Below are 20904 nucleotides of genomic sequence, written 5' to 3' on the forward strand. Positions count from 1 at the left end.
ATCCAAGCAGAGGAACACACCTGTCCCTGGGGCTTATCAAACCAACAGTCACAGCACAAGATATAGGATACAGTGGATTCCTTACCTAAATTTTGTAGAGTACAGGTTATGCTAGGGATTGAGGGTTGGCTACCACTAGTTTGAGGCAAGGATTGTAGCGGCCTTTCAATTCCCTCTATTAACATTTCTTTTAGGCACTTTATACATCTGGAAAAAATCATGAGCAGCTGTATCCTAGCACTAGCATCCTTTGTGATACTTTTTTAGTATCTATTGCCAAACCCTTAGCACTAAATGTTGGAAGAACAATGCAGTATTAAATGGTGGTTAGTTGGGAGTGGTTTGATGATAAAATTGAAGATAACTTAGTAGAATCAAGGACAAAGGCCTGACCATAGACTAATTTTGGGGTGAAGCTGTATAATTCAAGATTTCTCTGTTTATTCCTCTGAAGATAACCCATTACATTTCTCTGTCAGCATCACTAGTATTTATCTACTGTGTTCTCGTGTCTCTAATTTGCAGCAAACCTTGTTTGTACTTCCTCATTTTGTTTAAAAAAGCTTCTTTCACTGTGCTGTCATGAGATTTTATGTGATTGTTAGAGGAAAGCTTGTTATCAGTAAGGAAGTGCAGAGATGAAAGTGAGTGTTCTCAGGCTGTCTATTTTGAATGCCGTGTTTGTAGGCAGTAGCAGTCATTAGGGGAAACAGTGGCTGCTGCTGGTGAGACAGTCTTGGGGCTTGTTAGAGCACATGCTAAAGGACATGGGGTGAACAGTGGCTATTGAGTTTAATCCCGGCTTGATGCCAGCTCAGTCCCTGAGCAGCTCACTAGAGGAAATGACAGGTATGTTACAGAATGAGGCAAATGTATCACTTGGTTTTAGACAGAGGCATAAACTTCTGGTTACCTCGAGTATGGCTGTATTCTTTCTTATACATTAACACCTGATTTTTTTTCACAAGTTAACCAACCCCTGGGGTGACAGTTCTTGATGAGATTTTAGGGGTCATTCTATTGTCATTAACATGAGTCACGTACAGTGGCATCTGTTGGCTGCATTTGTGATTGGGCCAAGTGGGAGACAATATACCAAACATTTCTCATTTAATTATAAGGGGAAGAGCAGATTATCATTGTGTCACATGCTTTGGTATCATGGCATTTCTAGCATCTGGCACTGCATGTGCCGCAGCTAGACTCCTATGAATATGTGGCAGGAGAAAGATGCCCAAGGCAGATAGAAATTAGAAACAAGATTACAGACAGAGCCAAAAACACAACACACAATTTTTTTTTTGAAATGCTGAAAAATTGAACAGAACCTTAGCTTGGGCATCTGATTCACTATGCATGGTCTTTTCTGATGCTGCTAGATAATGTGGCATTTAACAAGAATAGAGGAGGAATAGAAAGAACACACACTGAGTAAATGCTTGAAAAGAAGGCAAGAATTCTCTGTACAATGGTGTTTGGAATCACATCTTGGTTTTTACTGGTAGACTGATATACTGATATCATCAGTTAAAGCGTAGTTCACCTATGCCAAATCCTAACTCTGAAAACCATTCCCCTTTCATTGTGCACAGGTATTCAGGAATTAGGGTCTGTGCCAGTGGGATGTATAAAACTAAATGAGGAGAAATGACTTGATTATATACAAACAAATATGTGTTGCATGATTTTGGGAAAGCACCAAATTCTGTTTCAGACAAAATATTATGGAAAAGGAGAGATAATTTCTATCTCTTAAATGTACGCTTTAAATTCCACCTGTACCAACAAGGGGGCATATTCTGTTTAAACTATTTTCTTGTGAAGTGTTAATAACGAGAGGATTCAGGCTTTTCACATGTTAGCTTGCTTCCTGATTTTCAGCTGCTGCTTTTCAGAGAAATGTCAATAGAAAGCAATTTTGTGTTTTCTTGTTAGAATACTCTTTGAAAACCAAGACTTATTCCTGCTTTCTCTCTTCCCCTCACTCAGTTTGTCCTCTTTGGTACATGGTCTAGCAAAGCCACTGTTAAATCTAGGAAGGAAATAACATGAAGGCTTTTGATGCCTTGCTGAGGAACAGGATGAGATATGGTACATTTACTTTTCAAACTAAAAAGGGGCTGAAAAGTGAATATATCTTGTTGGAATTAGGTCATGTAAAATGAGATCTTTCATTAGGTATAGACATAGTACACTACAGTGCCTGCTCTCTGAAATTGCCAGAGTTAGGCATGTGAAGCATGGATGTGTGTGTATTTGTCTTGTACCACAGTGAGATGTTGGAGGACATTTATTTTCAGTACATTTGTTTTATCCATATTAAAAAGAAAGTCTGAAATGAACAGTTATTTTTTTCATTTGTATGTGGCAAATAAGACAAAAGTAATGATTAAAAATGTGGCATGCAACTATATTTGTTTTTTCTTTCTAAGGCTGCTCCACTTCACACGAAATAGCTTATTTTTTATATGTATTTATTATATTCTGACAATATTTACATTGTTAATTAGGGTAAAAAAGGTTCAAGGGCTACAGGAAAGTGGGTAAGACCATCATTTCCATGCCGCTTCCTTCATGTATCTGAGGTAAAGGGGGATATAGAGGGAGAAGTCCCACCCAGTTTCCACCCGTCCGAAGTCCCGAATGTGGGGCATGCTCTGAGATACTCGCTCAAGTGGTTTCGATAGTTCACCATTCATGGATCGCTACCAGTCTCACCACTCCAAGCACGATGTTGTCGACGAAGAATCCACTGATTAACACAGTCCCTTATAGAGTCTCCATTTGCCCACTATTTCGCTGCGGACAGATAGCTGAGGTTGATGATTGACTTGTTCTGTCTTTTCTTGGTTAGGACTCTGAGTCCGGCATCTCGACTGGGGAGATCCCCAAAGAAATTTTGAGGTATTTCCAGTCCAGATTCCTGCGTGTTCTAGCAAGCATAGGACCCGGCACAGTCCATCGCCCCATCAGCTGGTGGTTGCAGTTGCTGGGTCGGTTCTGTCTCCATCCATGTCTTCCACTGGAACCAATGGGTGTTGCGGTCCAGCCTGGTTCTGTCCAGCACACACTCGGCCCTCACACAAACCGGTAGGAGCTGCAGCCCAGTCAGGGCGACCCACAGTAACCCCAACCAGGCCCACCCCCTACCCTGGCTTGCCAGTATGTATGGCAGACTAGTCAGGTCTGTCCCACATTCCCTTCTGCTCACATACATGTCAACGGGTATTGTGACTAATTCCATCCAACCATCTCATCCATCCAGCCCTCACGGATGCTGTTGGGTGTCTGTCTAGCCACTCCAGCCTCCGTCCTAGTTCCCGTGCCCTCCTGTGTGGGGGGATGGTGAACCAAGAGGGAGGAGCCCACTATTTCCCTCCCAGGTCGCTCCCGCTCCCAGATTATGCCCTCTCCAAGTGACCCTGTGGTTCAACTCGACATGACTAGCCCTCTGTACCAGCCTCCACCAGCCGATGCTACGACCAAGCCCCAACAACCCTCACCCACTGTAGATTGCACCAGTGGGTATGATCAGCCCAGCCTGATTTTCCCCTGATCTGGTCCACATGAGGTGCACAGGTGCTGTGTCCCTGCCTGGTCTGTTCTACCCCCTACCCAGCTCACGCTTCCCAGTGGGAGTAGCTGTTCAGCTAGGGAACCGCCCCTTATTCCCCTGTCAGCTCTGCCCCCTCCCTTCCTGATTCTCACGTGTGCTGGCTGGGTGCTGTGGTCGCATCCGGCTCAGGCTACCCCACCTTGGCATTCCGTGTTGTGTACTGCTTTTGTCGCGACCGAACCTGGTTTGACCCACACTCTGTTCTGGCTTTCGGATTTACCAGTGGATGATGTGAACAGATTCAGCCTGGTCTGCCCCAACCCATGCCGAATGCATGCCAGTGGGACACTTTCCATGACCTCTTGGCTGTAACCTTCCATTTTCTTGCGCTAACCTGCCGGGTCTGTGTCCTGCCAGAGGAGTTGCCTGGGCTCCTTCATCAGAACCCCTCCAAACACCAAGTTTTGTGCATACCAGTGGGTCCATGTGCCAGTTCGCCTCCTGTCCTAGCAGAAACAGTGGCCTTTCCTAACTGGCCTTCAACCCATTCTGGTTCTTGCTGTAAGATGTTTCAGCCCAGCCATGGCTGGTCCACACCCCCATACAGCTCGTATATGATTCAGTTGTGGTTGAGACCTAGCCTAGTCTGTCCCACGCCTACCCTGGTCCTCCAGAGCACCAGAAGGTGTTACAGTCTGGCCTGGCCTGGTGAGTCTTATTCCAGTCCACACTTGTGTCAAGGGAGAGAATAACTGTATCCTGACCCGACCGCAACCCCATCCACCTGTCGCGACCCCGGCCTTAGACACCGTGACTCAGATCTGTGGTTCATGTAGACCAGTTGGTGCCAAAACCTAGCTGGGCATGTCCTGAGCTCCACCCTGTTTTCCAATCATGCTTGTGGGCTAAGGTTTGCTCAGTCCAAACCTTCAGTTCACAGTCCCACGCTTGCATTAAGGTTTCACATCCCTGTTCCTGGGAATCACCAGTAATTCATGTCTCACCTACACTAAAGCTGGCCTTATTTATGGGTGTCCCTAAACAGCTATTTCATATCATAAAAACCCCAGAGCTCGCTGCTGGGTGGCCAGCAGGCAGAGCTTGGCACCATTTGGTGCACTGGCTGCCCAAAGCTGAGGACTCTGTCCCCGCCTTGCGGCAGGGGTTTTGGTCGAGGCCCTGGCAGGGTTTCATCCTGCAGGGGGGCCCCCCACAAGTGCTGCCTTGAGGAGGAGTTAAGCCTGCCTCTTGCCCTGAGACTGGAACCCACCCAACAGGGCGGAGCTAGAATTTTACCTCAGCTCCCAGGCATCTCTCATGGCTACCCACCCATGAGGGGCTTCAGTTGCTCCTGGACCAGGAGAAACTGAGGACTCTGCCCCCGCCTTGTGACAGGGGGGTTTGGCCGAGTCCCCAGCGGGGTTCCATCCATCAGGGGCGCCCCCCACAAGTGCCCGAAATAGCTTATAATATAGTTGGTATTATAATATAGTTGGTATTCTATAGTTACATGGTTTAGAGTCTAAATCTGCTAAAGAAGGGGAAATGAACAGAGGTGGAAAAATGTGAGCAGAGACTCACATTTGTAGAGACTGGCATTTATCAGGACTTCCTGCATTGAAGCTGCCAGAATTCAACCCAGATATGAATATATATATCTATACACACACACATACACACACACGTTATATGAACATGTATAGATTATTGATTTAATCAGGACGCTCAAGAGGAGAATCTAGCGATGTGCTGGATGTAGAAATATATCTGATATACTCAGGATTGTTAAGTATTTTGCTATATTTCTTGACTCCATTTTCCTGAGTCATCTTCATTCAAAGTAGGACATCCTGATATGTAGATAAAAATGACCACTAGCATCTTTAGACATATGCTATTCTTTTCTTTTAAAGATTTATTTATTTGAAAAGCAGGACTACAGAGAAAGGGGGAGGACATAAAAAAAGATAGACTCTTCTGTCGGCTTGATTCACTAGGAAAATGGCTGCAATGGCTTGGGCTGGGCCAGGTTGAAGCCAAGAACCCAGAATTTCTGTGTCTCCTATGTGGGTACAGGGGCCCGCATACTTGGGCTATGTTTTTATGCTTTTTCATGCATATTAGCATGGAGCTGGATCACAAGTTGAGCAGCTGGGACACACACCAGTAGCCTCATGGGATGCTGGCAGCACAGGTGGAGGCTTAACTTTCTATACCACAACTTTGTTCCCAACGTACATCCTTTTTTTCTTCTTCTTCTTTTAACGATTTATTTATTTTTATTGGACAGTCAGATTTATAGAGAGAAGGAGAGACAGAAAATTTTCCATCTGCTCCTTCACTCCCCAAGTAGCTGTGATGACCAGGACTGTACCAATCTGAAGCCAGGAGCCAGGAGTTTCTTCTGGATTTCCCAGGAGGGAGCAGGGTCCCAAAGCTTTGGGTCATCCTCTGCTGCTTTCCCAGGCCACAAGTAGGGAGCTGAATGGGAAGTGGAACAGCCAGGATTAGAACCAGTGCCAGATGGTTTAAACCTCTAACCATCAGAAAAGGATGACACAAGCAAGTTTATCATTGTTTTCCTGGGCTCTGCCTCTCTAAAAATTCTTTGATATATTGCTTTAAGCAGGCGTGTGTGTGTTCATCTGTGAAATCAATAGTTCTTTATGGTCAGAATAGAAATGCCAAAGTAGGGTAACATTTGTATCTTCTGGTTATTGATAAACATTAGTTGTTTTATATAATTTAAGTATTTGAGTGTATTTAGGGTTGTGATCTAGCGTTTTTGTTATAGGTTCTGTATAGAAATCCTACTCCTTTAATCATCATCAAAGTTTTAATATAGCTAAGTATAAATGTAATGTTAATTACTTCCTCTACTGGGCTTTGTTTGTATCTCTAATGTTAGTGTCCTCCCAGTACTAGTGATTACACTTGATCTTAACCAAAAGCCTAATAGCAGTCAGATGACACCACATCTACATCTGAGTGCCAGGAAGAGGAATGGGCTGGGATCAGCACCTGTTCTAGGGTGAGGAAGCTAATGCAGAACTCTTTGATTCTGCTCTTCAGTTTTTTTTATTCAGGCTGTTTGTTTTAAGCCATATTCTTTCTGAAGGGCTTGGTCAGGAGCCAGGAAGGAACCAGGAGGTTTTTCTGCACCTACCATGTAAGTGGCCTGGGACCCAAGCACTTCGTGCATCTTCTGCTGCTTTTTCCAGACCATTATCAGAGAGCTAATGGATCGTGGGCTCCCATGTGGCAATGCAGCATTGTAGGTGGCAACTTTACCTGCTTTTGCACAACTCTGGCTCATTTATTTAATTTTATAGATTTTTTTTGTTCATATGAAATGAGTGCATTTTTTTTATTTTTCATAATACATATTTAGAAGCATAGGGGAACCTCCTTTCCCTCCTCCATACAGTTATTATTATTATTTTCCCCAAGTTATTACAAAAACATAATTGTTCACTTCACTGTTACAAGCTTGACTTACTGATATTTAATGTATCTACTTTCATTGTTCAGCCTCTACACTCAACTAAAAATCTAGAAGATTTGACTTATTGATTGTTTATGTGCAGAGTGTGGTGGAATTCTGATAAATATTCAGAAATTACCTGTGTACTTGTTAGGATGAGGTAAAAAAAAACACTAAAATTTATGAAATGTCATTAAAAGCAGACAAGCTCAGACACTGAAATAACAATTTTATGGCAAAGTTATTTATTTGAGGTTCTTCCCTTATTCATCAAACCAAAAAGAAAAATATCCTTTCACTTTTCTGATGTAGATGATAATTTCTGACAGCAACAAACAAGTACAAGATGTAAGATTTTTATAACGCAGAGACATAATTTGGTTCAGCTGAAACAAAAATCAGGTGTTTTATCTTTGGCAGAGTAGGAAACTAATGTGACCAGTTTCATAAAGAAGATTTTGGATGTCCTTAAAATATATGCTTACCATTTAGTAGAAGCATATATTATAATGGCTAACTTTTAATTTCCAAGCTGAGACAGCCTAGATATTTCTTATGTGTAGAAGAGTCATAATTATGTCCAAATAGCCCCTTCCAGCTCATAGAATAAATCATGAGTACTTGGAAATTAGGCCCGATGCCATGTTATGTATCAATCTCATGATTTTATCATTAAAATTTACTGTGTTTGTGTAGCTTGCTGGAAAGTAGAAATAGTGAAATTGTATCATCAAGAAGTATGCACATATTCACAAAGTGCATGAAGAATCTCACCTCAATGTGGGTCATTGAAGTCTTAGCCCTGTGCAGGCTAAATCTGTACATAAGAAAGTTTAGTATTACACCATATGTAGTAATGAAAGGGCAAACTTAAGTGGTTATATTAGAAAGTTAGGGATATATTTTTAGTTGCTGCTAACCTGAAGGTTGTATTTTCGTTGTTAATATGCAGATTCTCATTTTTTTGTCAACCCACTGTGTTTGTACTTCATGGAAGCTCCTTTTGTCTTTTTCTTGCATAGCTGAAGTAGGTTGTATCTTCATGTTGCAGCATTTTTTTTAGTAGAAACTATTTTTCCCCTCCTTCTTGATACCAATAGGGAAGTGATGTATTTACTACTCCAAATGATGATTCTGTTTGTTTCATTTGCCAATGTGGAAAACGTTTACATCTTCATACTGGAAAGCATTGGTTTGCTTAGATGGTGTAAATTTCCTTTAAAGAAATTAAAGATTTATTTTCATTGCATGGGAGACAAAGCAAGAGAGTGAGAATCTTCCATTAACTGGGGTTTACCCACTCCTTTCCCCACAACCCTCCCATCCTGGCAAATGTCCTCAACAGCTAGAGTTTGCCCCAGCCACACCAGGAATCCAGTATTCCATCCAGGTCTCCCATGTAGGCGGTAGGATCCCAATTACTTGAGCCCTTGCTGTTTTCTCCCAGAAATAAAATACGGATTGCCCCAGACAGTTACATGAGTCCCAAGTGAAGTCTTAAGCTATGCACCAAATGCTTATTCCCCTGGCCAGTATAACTTCTGTGGAGGAGTCAGCCCGAGACACTCAGCTGCTTTGCATCTTCAGAATCTCTAGATGTTCTGTGATTTGCACTTCGACAGATTTTTAAACTTCCTAACTTTGATCAGCATCGCTTCAGAAATGCTGTTGTTATATTTTCTGTATACCAAAAAAAAAAAAAAGAGAGAAATAAATTGTGATGCTTTATGATCCAGAGCTGATAAAAGCCCTTTGAAATGAAAGACATTTCCCCTTGATTTGCCATTCTCCCCAGAAAGCTTGCAGAAATGTACCAATTATTTCTGACTGGTGACAAGGGAATTCTGAGCAGCTTTCTATTAACATGTTTTTGGTCATTTGTCAGCTATTTTGTATGGTCTGCTAACTGGAAGCACTAATTAACAAAACTCTGAAGAAGGTTAAAAAAAAAGGAATCACCTAAATTCAATCAAGCTAATAAAACAGCATAGGCACCTGAGAAACAGTGTATTTTCTTTTTCATGTAGATGTACAGTCATATTTAGGTTCCTTCACCTTATGTGTTCTTGCCTGTCTACATTTGCTGGAGAGTGAATAAATGAATCTAAGAAAAAATCAATGAAATACATTTAGCTTTTTTATTTTAATGCTTAAACTATGGAATTTCACCTATTCAGTCTTATAGCGCATTGACTTTTTGCTTGCAATCTCATCTTCTTTTCTTTCACCTGGTCTTTTCAACTTCTCTGGTATTGGCCCCAAATCACTTATTTGAGAACTGTCTTTATTCTAAAGTTTTAAAATGAATTATTTGTGAAGAAAAGAGAGAGGGGGAAGGAAGAAGAGAGGGGGAAGGAAGAAGAGAGGGGGAGAAGAAGGAGCAATAGAGGGAGAAGGCTGGGGGGAAAAGTAAAGATAGCACTCTCATCCACTAAATCACATTCCAAATACTCCGAATGGCCCAAGTGTGGAAGCTGGAAGTGTGGATTTCAATCCAGATTTCCGACAAGGGTGGCAGGAGCCCAAATATTTAAGCCTTCCCAGGGACACATTAACAGGGCTTTGGTATCATAAGCAGAGCCAGGTACTCCGGTATGGAATGCCGACAGCTTAACCTGTAGGCCAAATGTCCACCAAATGCATGGTGTAATTTCAATGGTTAAACTTTGGCATGGAGAACACGTTTATGCTTTGCGTTACCATCCCTGAAATGTGCTTCTCAGAGTTTGTATGTTTGTGTGTGTGTGTGTGTGTGTGATGCATACATTGTGTACATGTGTCTGTGACAAAGAATTATTTATCCACAGGTATTTATATCGCCAGATCAAAGTTTATTAGTGAGCAATATCCTTGAGTTAAACACTTCTACAGGATTTTTCAGACAGACATTTCGCTATCTACAGTGAATTCTAGCAGAATTCTAGGAAGTTATAACTGCCTCCTCAATCTGTTATCTTATTATGGCTCCAATACTAGAATCCCCTTCTTAGCTGGACCTTGTTCTTTGTCAGAACAAACTGTGATGCAGTGTTCAATTGACCCCATCGTCACATTAATGATTCACTTGTAGTGCTATGGTGCAGTGTGTGATATTTATAAAGGCTAATTTAAAACTAGAGTGAGTGATACAGGTTAAGTTTTGGTGACATTAATCTTGGCTTTTACATCTGTTCAGGGCTAAAATATTGATATGTTGGAAGAAAACCAAGTACATGTTTGCTTCTAGTCTCTTTCATGTGTGGACTGAAGCTTGACCCACTGGATACAAGGACAGATAGGGTTTTGTGGCCTCAGCCTCGAAGAATGAAGAACTTATTTCCCAAAATTGTTATCTGTGTAGAAGAGATGCATTGGAGAGCTTCAGGGACAATAGGTAACTGATTAAGGATCACAGACTTCGAATCTTATCTTTTCTATCAGAGATATGGCTAACATTTGAGTCTTCTGAGTCCAGAAATACCTCATTTATCTTGGTATAAAAAGAGTGTTTAAGGATAATTTAAATGTATCTAGTCAGTATTCCTGTGTAATTTCTACATTTTGGCATCTTTCTCCATTTGAACTCTTACATTTTGTTCACAGTTTACTTATAAACTTCTTTGTAGTATAGCTTTTAATGAGTTTTGGTTTGGGGTGTAGTATGAGATGTGCTTTGTCAATCTTTTACTCATGCTTGCTTTGAAATGTTGAGGATATTCTTTCTATAGCCTTTAGGAATTCTTGGGCTCCTTCTGAGAATTTTTTGATTTCATGAACAATGTAGCAAATTATACTTTCCCATTTTGATTGATCCTAACAGCTGAACTTGTGGTTTTTCTGAAAGAAGTTAGAATTTCATTGGTTATATCTGTTAACTGACTCAACATAAAATGTTCTTTAACATTTCTCTTAATTATTTAATTTATAGTAATGATTTGAATATGTATAAAAATCTCATTAGATTATGTTGGAAAAAGATATTTTTATCAAAGGCAACTACTTGTTAGTAGCTTTCCTGTAATAATGTTTTTTGGTTAAGAGGAGCCTCACTAACTGGTTTAACCTCATGAACAGGTGAAAAGGAGAGAAAGATCGCAACTGGGTAGAAATTCCTAGTACTTTTTTCTTTTATTGTTTTGTAAGTATCTCAGGAAAAACAATTTCATTCATTGGATTGTACAGGTTCTGACTGTCTGGAGGAGGGAAAGAATGCTGAAGGTGGGTAAGAAAAGTAATAATTCAGAGGGCCAGCAGAAAGCAGTAATGAAGGATGTTGTATTAATCAGCTTTCATTATTATAACAGAATATCTGAGATGCTAACTTTATAAAGCTAATAGGCTTAGTTAGCGCGTAGTTTGCATACTAAAAGCCTAAATTGCATGACGCAGTCTCTTGCAAGGATTACGTTTAACTTGGGTCACCCAGGGCCGATGGAAATGTCACCAGGGTATGTAGAAAGAAGGAATCATATTGCCAATAGTAAGTCAGTGGGAGTGTGGATGGAGTCAGGCTCTAACTTTTACAACAATCTCAAGAATTAACCAGAGTCTCATGGAAAATTTTTTGGGGTATGTTCCCAGTTGACCTCAGGGTTCAGGAGGCCCTAACCTCCCCAAGTCCATGCAATGTCCAGGTACTGCCACCCTGGGAACCAATCCTCTAACACATGAGTCTTCGATTATTACTGACAGCATATCCAAACCATAGCAGATGTTGAGATCCAAGACTGTACATGCCTCTTTGGGTGCTCTGAAAACATGTCCAAACATCTAGACAGTTGCTAAATACACAGCTGGATAGTGATCAATGGGTGATTGATTAATGTCCCTAAAAATCCTCTTTTGTTACCTATGTGATAGCTGAACTTAAACTGGAAGAAGCCAATGATAAAATGTCACTAGGTCCAAATTTGTTTAATTTTATAGTTTTCTTCATTCTTAATTTCTAAAACAAGTTTTAAATTTATCTCCTAAAGAAAATATATTTTTGTTTTTCTGAAGAATTTGCAACAATGGCTTTTAAGTTTTTTTTTCCTGTAATTTCCACATTCTCAGTCCATGTAATATTCACCATAGTTGTAGCGGGGAAGGTATGTAAGACCTGCCTTTGATCATACTGATTAAAGTTATGGTAGTTTCAGCTTTGTTTTCCATAATCACTACTAGGTGTTATTATCTTTGAGTCTATGTACCATAGCACAAATATCAAAGATATTTGAAGTCCAAATTTTTACACATTTTAGGTCATGTTTCGTGGAAACATGACTACAAAATTACAATTTGTATATTATCGACTAGGTTGTTATATAAAAATGAGTTTGTACCCAGATTGAAAAATACAATCTTCAGAACTTGAAAGAGAAGTGTAATTTTAGATTTTGATTAACATTCAATTGAATGGGCATGGATTGTCGTTCCAGACTAATCGGCATCTAAAACTTAACCTCCAGTGAGAGTCCATCTTGTGTAAAACCCCTGCAACTGCTTGACACATCCTCGTTGGCCCTACCTGAGTGAGACTGAATGTCAGAATTCACCCTGAAACTATTTTCTTTTCACCCACCAAGTTTTAGCAAGTAATTTGCTGTAATTGTGCACAATTACTCTCAGGCTACTTAAGGGATAGTCTTTCTTTCTCATTCCTGTAAGCATTTCTCATTTGTATCAGCAAAAAGTTCCTGCCTTACTGAGCAGATTTTAGGCTGAGCTAAATCTCAAGGAGAAACACAATAAAGTACATTACATTGAGACAATGTTGGCAGCAGAGTGAGAATGGGGACACTGAGCTCACTGCCTACAAATACCACCTTTGTGGTGGATGTACTCATTACTTGATCTGATCATTCTCTATTACACATGCATATTGAAATATCCTGGAATCTTATAAAAATGTACAGTCATTGAATGTATGTATGCATGTGTATGTATCTATTTATATAATTTAAAAAGAGTTTTAATAATTAAAGGATCAAAACAAGGAAAACCCCTTGGCAAAGTATTTCATTATTTATATAATATTGTAAAATGAAAAGCAGTGTTAATTAAGTTAGCATATTACATCTTCTAACTACTTTTATATTATATGTATTGCTAGCTTCTTTTAAATTTGGATGTGTATTTTTGTTATCCGTTGCTTTAGCATATACATCTTAAAGAAGTATGAGATAAATGAATCAAAGCGCAATATTGTTAAAACCTCACATCTAGTATGTCACTCTTCTAAATTATATGTGACCTGTGATTGTTATTTATGCTTTCCTCAAGTATTGTCCTATGTGCAACCTAGAGCAGGGTGATACAGTAACAAAAAAGCTGAAATAAAAGAAAACGAACAAACAAAAAAGACTTGATAAGAAATCTAAACCTGTGTTCCTAAAAATTAAAAAAGATTTGCTTTTTTATAATGTGTGATATATGCTTCACAGTCTGCATTTGTAAATGAGAATACCATCAACCTCATAAGATTTTTTTGAGCAATATGTTGAGTGATATGAACTTACGGCATCTCAATAAGTGCTGAATACTATGTTTTATGTGAATTGGGGAAAATTCTAATATTTAAAAATATAAAATTTTACCCATTAAAATATTGTATATGGTAATTTAAAATAGCTAGAATAAAGTATTTTCAGTGTTTTCATCCCAAAGAAATGTTAAATGTGTGAAGTGGTGGAAATAATATCCCAATTTGATTATCATACAATATATGTATGAATCAAAGCAGAACACTTCATTTTACAAACATGTATAATTATGTCAACTAAACACTAAGTAATTGATAGTCTTTAGAAATTTCCAATCTCTAATGAACTTTTTCTATTTCAGTAGTGTGATTTTAGAAATAACTCTTTGACTATAATTAAACATATTTCAGGATTGTATCTCTCTTATCTGATAGAGTAGGATCAACAAACTGTGGTCTGGGAGACAGTTCAATGTCTATCCATTTTAAAAAACAAAAGTTATCTTGGGAAAAGTTGTATCCACTTGTTTCCATATTGTCTAGTAAACGTGAGTCTTGTCAATAGAGTGTGTGTTCTGCAAAATTTGGAGTGTTAACTCTCTGGGCTTTTGCAAATAAATTTTACTGACTAATGTCTGATTCTGATTATCAATGTTAGAATTTTTTTTGTTAAGATTTATTTATTTTTATTACAAAGGCAGATATATAGAGAGGAGGAGAGACAGAGAGGAAGATCTTCTGTCCAATAATTCACTTCCCATGTGACTGCATGGCCAGTGCTGCGCCGATCCAAAGCCAGGGGCCAGGAATTTCCTTCAGGTCTTCCACACAAGTGCAGGGTCCCAAGGCTTTGGGCCATCCTCAACTGCTTTCCCAGGCCATAATCAGGGAGCTGGATGGGCAGTGGAGCTGCTGGGATTAGAACTGGCACCCATATAGGATCCTGGTGTGTTCAAGGCGAGGACCTTAACCATTACGCTATTGCACCAGGACCTCTAAGTACACTCCTTGATTTTACCACATCTGCTTATAGTCTGGCATTTAATAATTTCTTTAAATGGATTTATCTTTCTTTAGTTAGGATTATTTTTCCAAGACCAGACTTATGTTTTCCTTTAATAATTTGATGGTTTCTGGGTGTAGATTTAGGTCCTTGAACCATTTAGAGCTGATTTTTGTACAATGTGACAGGTGTGAGTCTTGCTTCTTAATTCTGCAAGCTGCTATTCAGTTATCCCAACAGCATTTGTTGAATAGGCCAGGCTTTTCCCCTGGATTGTTTTCAGTTTTGTAGTCAAAGATTAGTTGACTATACATGTGTGGACTCCTTTCTGGTGTTTCTTATTTTGTTCCACTTATCTTCTCTGTTTCTGAACCAGGACCAGACTGTTTTGATGACCACTGCTCTGTAGCATGTCTTTAGGTCTGAATTGTGATTCCCCCAGTTTAATTTTTTTAAATTTTGATAATCTTACATAATTGATTAGGGCACAAAGGGTCAAGGGTTACAGGAAAGTGGGTAAGACCATTGTTTTCACACTAATATTTTTTTCAGTAACTGGAATGAGGGGAGTAACAAAGGGGAGAAACCCAGCCTCCCAACCATCCCAGGCCCCTGATATGGAGCATGCTCCAAGGATCCTGCTCAGGCAGTTTTGATAATTCAACAGTTCTGATTTGCTGCCAGTTTTGCTGTTCCAATCACGATGAAATCTCTTCAGAATCCATTGGCTGACATAGCCTCTTCATGGTTGGGGTTCTGATATCAGCAGTTCAGTTGGAGGGATCTCCAAAGAAACTTCTGGGGGTGATCCCAGACCTGATTCTTGGTGTGCTTGCCAGTATACAGGGTCCAGCACAGTCAGTCGCCCCAATCAGCTTATGCATATGCTGATGGTTGCAGTTGCTGGGTCACAGTTCTGTTTCCAGCCCTGTCTTCTGCATGAACCGATGGGTGTTGCAGTCCAGCCTGATCCTGCCTATTTTCATACTTGGCCCCACGCAAACCAGTGGGAGCTGCAGCCTAGTTGGGGCAACTCCCTATAACCTCCACCAGGCCTGACCCCTACTCTGGTTCCCATGCTTGTCAGTATGTACCGCAGACTTGGTCAGTCTGTTCTACTTCCCATTAACTCTCGTATATGTCAATGGACATTGAAGCCTAGTTCAACCCAACTAACCTTACTATCCAGTCCATATGTACTGGTCGGTGCCTTTCTGTCTAGCCACCCCTGTGCCTATCCTGTGGGAGTGGTAAACCAAGAGGGAGGTGCCCACTATTTCCATACTAGGCCACTCCCGCTCCCGGAGTATGCACTCTCCAGGTGGTTCTGCAGTTTAACTTGACAGATTTAGCCCCCAGTGCCAGCCTCTGGCAGCTGATGCTGCAGCAAAGCCCAACCAACCTTCACCCATTCTAGTTTATGCTTGCACCAGTCAGCTTGGTTTTTATTCTTCAGGATAGCTTTGGCTATTTATGGTCCCTTACGTTTCCAGATGAACTTTTTTATCTTCTTTTCTACTTCTATGAATCACATTGGGAAATTTATTGGGACTGCATTGATTCTGTGTATTACTTTTGATAATATGTGTATTTTGGTGATGTTGATCTTGCCAATCCAGGAATGTGGCAGGTTTTTCCATTTTAAAACATACGAAGCACTATCCAATAAATAGGAATGGAGAAAAACTTTTTAGAAAAGATGCCAAAAGCACAGGCAGTCAAAGGCAAAATAAACAGATGGGACTATATCAAACTAAAAAACTGCTGTACAGCAAAGGATACTATCAACAAAGTGAAGAAGCAACCAACAGAACGGGAGCAAATCTTTGCACACTACAGAACTGATAGGAGACTAATATCCAGGATTTACAGAGAGCTTCAGAAACCCAGGGACAGTAAAAAAAAACAAAAAAACAAAAAACAAACAAACAAACAAACAAAAAAACCACAAAAAACACCCTGTGGAAAAATGGGCAAAGGAAATGAACAGACATACATTTTTCTATAGAACAGATTCAAATGGCTAACAGACATATGAAGAGATGCTCAGGCTCCATAGTCATCAGGGAGATACAAATGAAAACCACATTTTAGTATCACTTTACTCTAGTGAGATTGGCCTACATTCAGAACTCTACTGCAACACCTGCTGGCATGGATGTGGGGAGAAAGGTACCCTTCTTCACTGCTGGTGGAAGTGCAGGCTAGTACAACCACTATGGAAATCAGTATGGAGAATGCCTAGAGAATTGCAAATAAACCTGCCATATGACCCAGCTATTCCATTCCTAGGAATATACCCAAAGGAAATGAAAATTGCATATGAGAAGGGGATCTGTAATCCTGTATTTATAGCAGCACAATCTGCAATAGCAAAGACATGGAAACAGCCCTGGTTTCTCTCTAGAGGAGTGGTTAAAGAAACTATGGTACATCTCCTCCATGGAATATTACTCAGCCATTAGAAAGAATGAAATTATACCATTTGCAACTAGATGGCCCCAACCAGAGACCATTATGCTCAGTGAAATAATCCAATCCCTAATGGACAAATACCATATGTTCTCATTAATATAAGGATATGATCATGCAAATTTTAAGTTCAATAACCATTTTGTTTTGATGTTTTTTTATTTCACTTTAATTTCTTCCAAATTCTTTCTTTTCTCTTATTGAATTCATCGCTGGTTCATGGATTGCATGGTGGCCTCATTTTACCCAAGAGGCTTTAGTGTTTTTTTTTTTGTCACCCATGCACTGGATATTCAATGATGCATTTTTTGACTCCATGGTGCTATATGTTTTCTTCTTTTGGTTTTTGTTTTAACTTCATATTTGTTGTTGATCTTATTTCATGGCTTCTCATTTAAACAAATATATAATGATGAAGTAATAGAGACTACCATATCCAGATGTGAAGATACAATACAACATACATCCCTACTTCCAAAACAAAGATGCACTCCTAATGGAACTGTCGAACATAACTAGACAATGGATGCTGGACTGTCTAATATTGTCTCTACTAGCAATGTTGGAGCACACGTAAATAAGAGACTGATGGAATTATAACTCCTTATGAAGGACTATGCTATTGTAACAATATAGGGAAAATCAGTCAGGGGGTGGGAATTATTTTGGGGGGATCCCAGACTCTATGGAATTGTACCATAAAATTCAAAATTAAAAATGAAATTAATAAAAAAAGACCAAATTTATATAACCTTAGATAAAAAAATTAGTGAAGACAGAAATGGAAGTTGTTCATAGAAATAAATATGCTACAAACAAAGTAATTTGTTATCAAATTCTAGCTGAATTATATTCCTTTGCAGGTTGTGATCAGCTCTTTCAGATTATGAAGGAGATTTCCAAATCTAGGAGAGATGATAACAATTTAGGACTGAATTGATACTTTAATCTTGCTTTGGTCATAAGGCTTTAGTGAAAATTGAAAAGGAAAAGTATAATTTTCCCATTATATGTGTGATCCATGCCTTTCAATGACACATCTCTGTGCCTCCTACAGTAAGGCTGAATATCACTGTTAATCTTGTGTATCTTCAAGGTTGGCTACCAATGTCCGTCTAGGAAACCCTAGACCAGTGGTTGGTATTCTAATTTTTCTCAGTATCATGGATATTTTAGTAGATATTTAGAAGAAGTTGTAGTAGAAACTAGACAGTCCATTGGCAAAGGAACTGCTTTGTTAATTTTCCCCCCTAAAGTATGATATCTCATTTATATTTTGTCTGAGAATGAATATTGAGGAGTAAAATGAATGACAACAGTATTTATTTTTTTCTCTGTAGTAGAATATTTTAAAAGTTATGAAGTGTTAATTCTGTAAAGATGCAGTTAGATTCTTCAGATATGTATTTATGAATTTATTGTAACCATGTAATTTGGTAGAGTTATTCAGTCAATTTAAGATGTGAGTAATGAAGTTTATTTCCATAAGCCTAAAGTTTAGCTTTGGAGGACCTATTATGAGGAATATTAGTGCTATTAATAATAGAGATAATTCGAAATGATATAAGCTTTGAAGCAGAAATAATGCTAGAGTGTGAAGCTAATGTCTGATTCTTGGTGTGGTATAAGCAGAATGAAGCCAGCATATGAAACAAATGAAGAGGAAATGTTAATTTTGCTCCAGGGCAACTGATCCTGTGTGTCAAGTGAGAGTTCTTTTGAGTTTTCACTGGTAACAATTTTGTTAGGAAACTTGTCAATACATGACAAAGAGCTATATTTTGTTTCTGTCTCTGCCTCTGCATTGTTTTAGCATGTTTTTATGGATCCTTGATCTTGCTAAGTAACAGTTTTTAATCATTAAGCAGAGAAATGAGACATTATGCATAAAGAGTCTTGAAGACCTAGTTCTTTCTAGAAATGTGAGTTATCTTCCTTCTCCAGTTTAGTATTTAACATGAAGTAAGGCAAGGTATTTGGAGCTAAATAATCTGTGTGGGGATGTTTGCCTTGTTTCAGGTGTGAGGGGGTTCTGTGATGTCAAAGAACTGATTTTTTTTGTCATTAAACATAACATTTAAGCTAAATTTCAAACATGTGACAATTGTCAGATGTGTTTGAACATCAAGTGTAAATGTAAATAGATAGAGGACCTAATCAGACTGGAGTTGAAACTGAGATATGAAGTTAATTTGCCCTGTGATCTTGATTATCTGTTTCTTCAGCCATAAAGTGGAGTAGGAGCATAGGGAAATGCAGGCCTTTATTTTATAAAACTATGTGACACATTTAAGACTTCTATGTATGTTATATAAAATATTTAGGAATTTCTGAAAAATATCAATGAGGCAGAGATTTTAATGCTTCTTGAAAATCTTTGTAGATGTTTTATAATTCTACTATTCATCTTCCATTTATGCGTGCTTTAATGATGATATTCACCAGATTCAACTCTGCTGTGTTTAGTACTGTAACTCATGAAGTATATGGTATGTTATCTTGTTGTCAAGGTAACAGGATCCAAGACAGGTTGGTAAAATGAGAACAGGATCATTTTTAAAAATTACATCAGAAAGTGCTTTAGAAAAAGAGGTGCCTTAATAGCAAATTTTATTGATGTAAAAATGTCTAAATCTCATGGAAGGCAGAGAATCGATTGTTTTACAGTATGGTTGCCTTATGGAAAGCAGCCGGTATTTTTCAAACAGCAACTTGGCATTTTATATTCCTATAATAATGGGGCAGAAGCTTTGAGAGTGAGAATATGAAGAGTTGGTAAGGGTTTTCCTCCCTTGCAACAGACATAAAATAGCGGTGTATTTCAGTGACATATGATGGAAGGGAAAACGAAATGTGAAGGGATTTGACAGGATGAATTCAGCAGCATGAAGGGCATATCAATATAGCCATTTTCATTGAGTTTCTCCACATGAATTCTGGAACCAACTCACTCATGCGCTAAGCCAAAAGTTAATAATAATAAAACAAATCTAAAGAAATCTAATTTGGGAACACATAACCTCATTTATATGTCATCTAATTTAAATTGTTCAGCAGAAGGATTTATGTTATTTTGGCTTCCTACCATGTATTCATTAGTTAAAAGGGGAAAATATGCTTATTCTCATTTTGCAATCCCAAGAAAAGGTAGTATATGAGAAAAAGAGCAAGGAATATTAGCTGCTTTACAACTTTAGTGTTGTGTTTTTAATCTTAGCTTCAAAAATATATGGTTTAGTTAATCTGATAACTATATGTTATAGACAATGAAAAAATGCTCCTAGTTATATGTGAGGCAGTCATGGTCTTGATTGCAAGTAGCAGAAATTAGGTATAGCTTTTCTTTATTAAAATAAGTCAGAAAATTTAGCCCTGTTATTGATCAGTCTGGATGTCATGCTGTCAATGCTTTCTCTTTCAATCTCAATCTCTCTTTCTGTCTCTCTCATTCCTTGCTCCAGATTCAAAGTATGGATCAGGGAGCAAGTGATTGAGCCTAAGCCGCAGGCCCATGGCACAGGCCCAGGCCCAGGCTCATGCCCGCAGCAGGAGCGTGAGCACAAGTATCCTGTCAGTTGCCGTGATGGATGTGTGGCAGCTTGCTTCCTTCTAAATTATGTAAGGTATGTGTGTGTGTGTGTGTGTGTGTGTGTGTGTGTGTGTGTGTGTGTGTGTGTATGTTGAGGGGGGCAATCAGAGAGAAACTCAGGGTGCTCCTTCTAGTTAGAATGAAGTTTAGATGCTGCATAGACAGTAAAGCAACAACTACTACTGAATGCAATTCTTAAAAATCTGGACAAATTAAGAAAGAGAATCAACAAATTTTCTCTGTGGGCTACACTTGTATGAGAACTTGAGGACTTAGGCTGCAGTTAGTGTGTTACTGGGAAAGAGTGTCTCCTGAATGTCCTAAAGTGGGCTCTATCTCACTCAAGGAGACCAAAAGA

General features: G+C 39.1%; 1 long non-coding RNA gene across 1 annotated transcript; it reads left to right on the forward strand.

Moving 5' to 3' along the window:
- The first annotated feature begins 3251 nt into the window (after nt 1–3251).
- On the forward strand, nt 3252–20679 carry LOC121150854. Its single transcript, XR_005883033.1, has 3 exons — nt 3252–3334; nt 8141–8144; nt 20667–20679. It is a non-coding gene; the product is annotated as an uncharacterized LOC121150854 (long non-coding RNA).
- Nucleotides 20680–20904: the final 225 nt, after the last annotated feature.

Source organism: Ochotona curzoniae, unplaced genomic scaffold (genome assembly GCF_017591425.1).
Source record: "Ochotona curzoniae isolate NIBS_2020 unplaced genomic scaffold, NIBS_Ocur_1.0 contig_2210, whole genome shotgun sequence".
NCBI classification, from domain to species: domain Eukaryota; kingdom Metazoa; phylum Chordata; class Mammalia; order Lagomorpha; family Ochotonidae; genus Ochotona; species Ochotona curzoniae.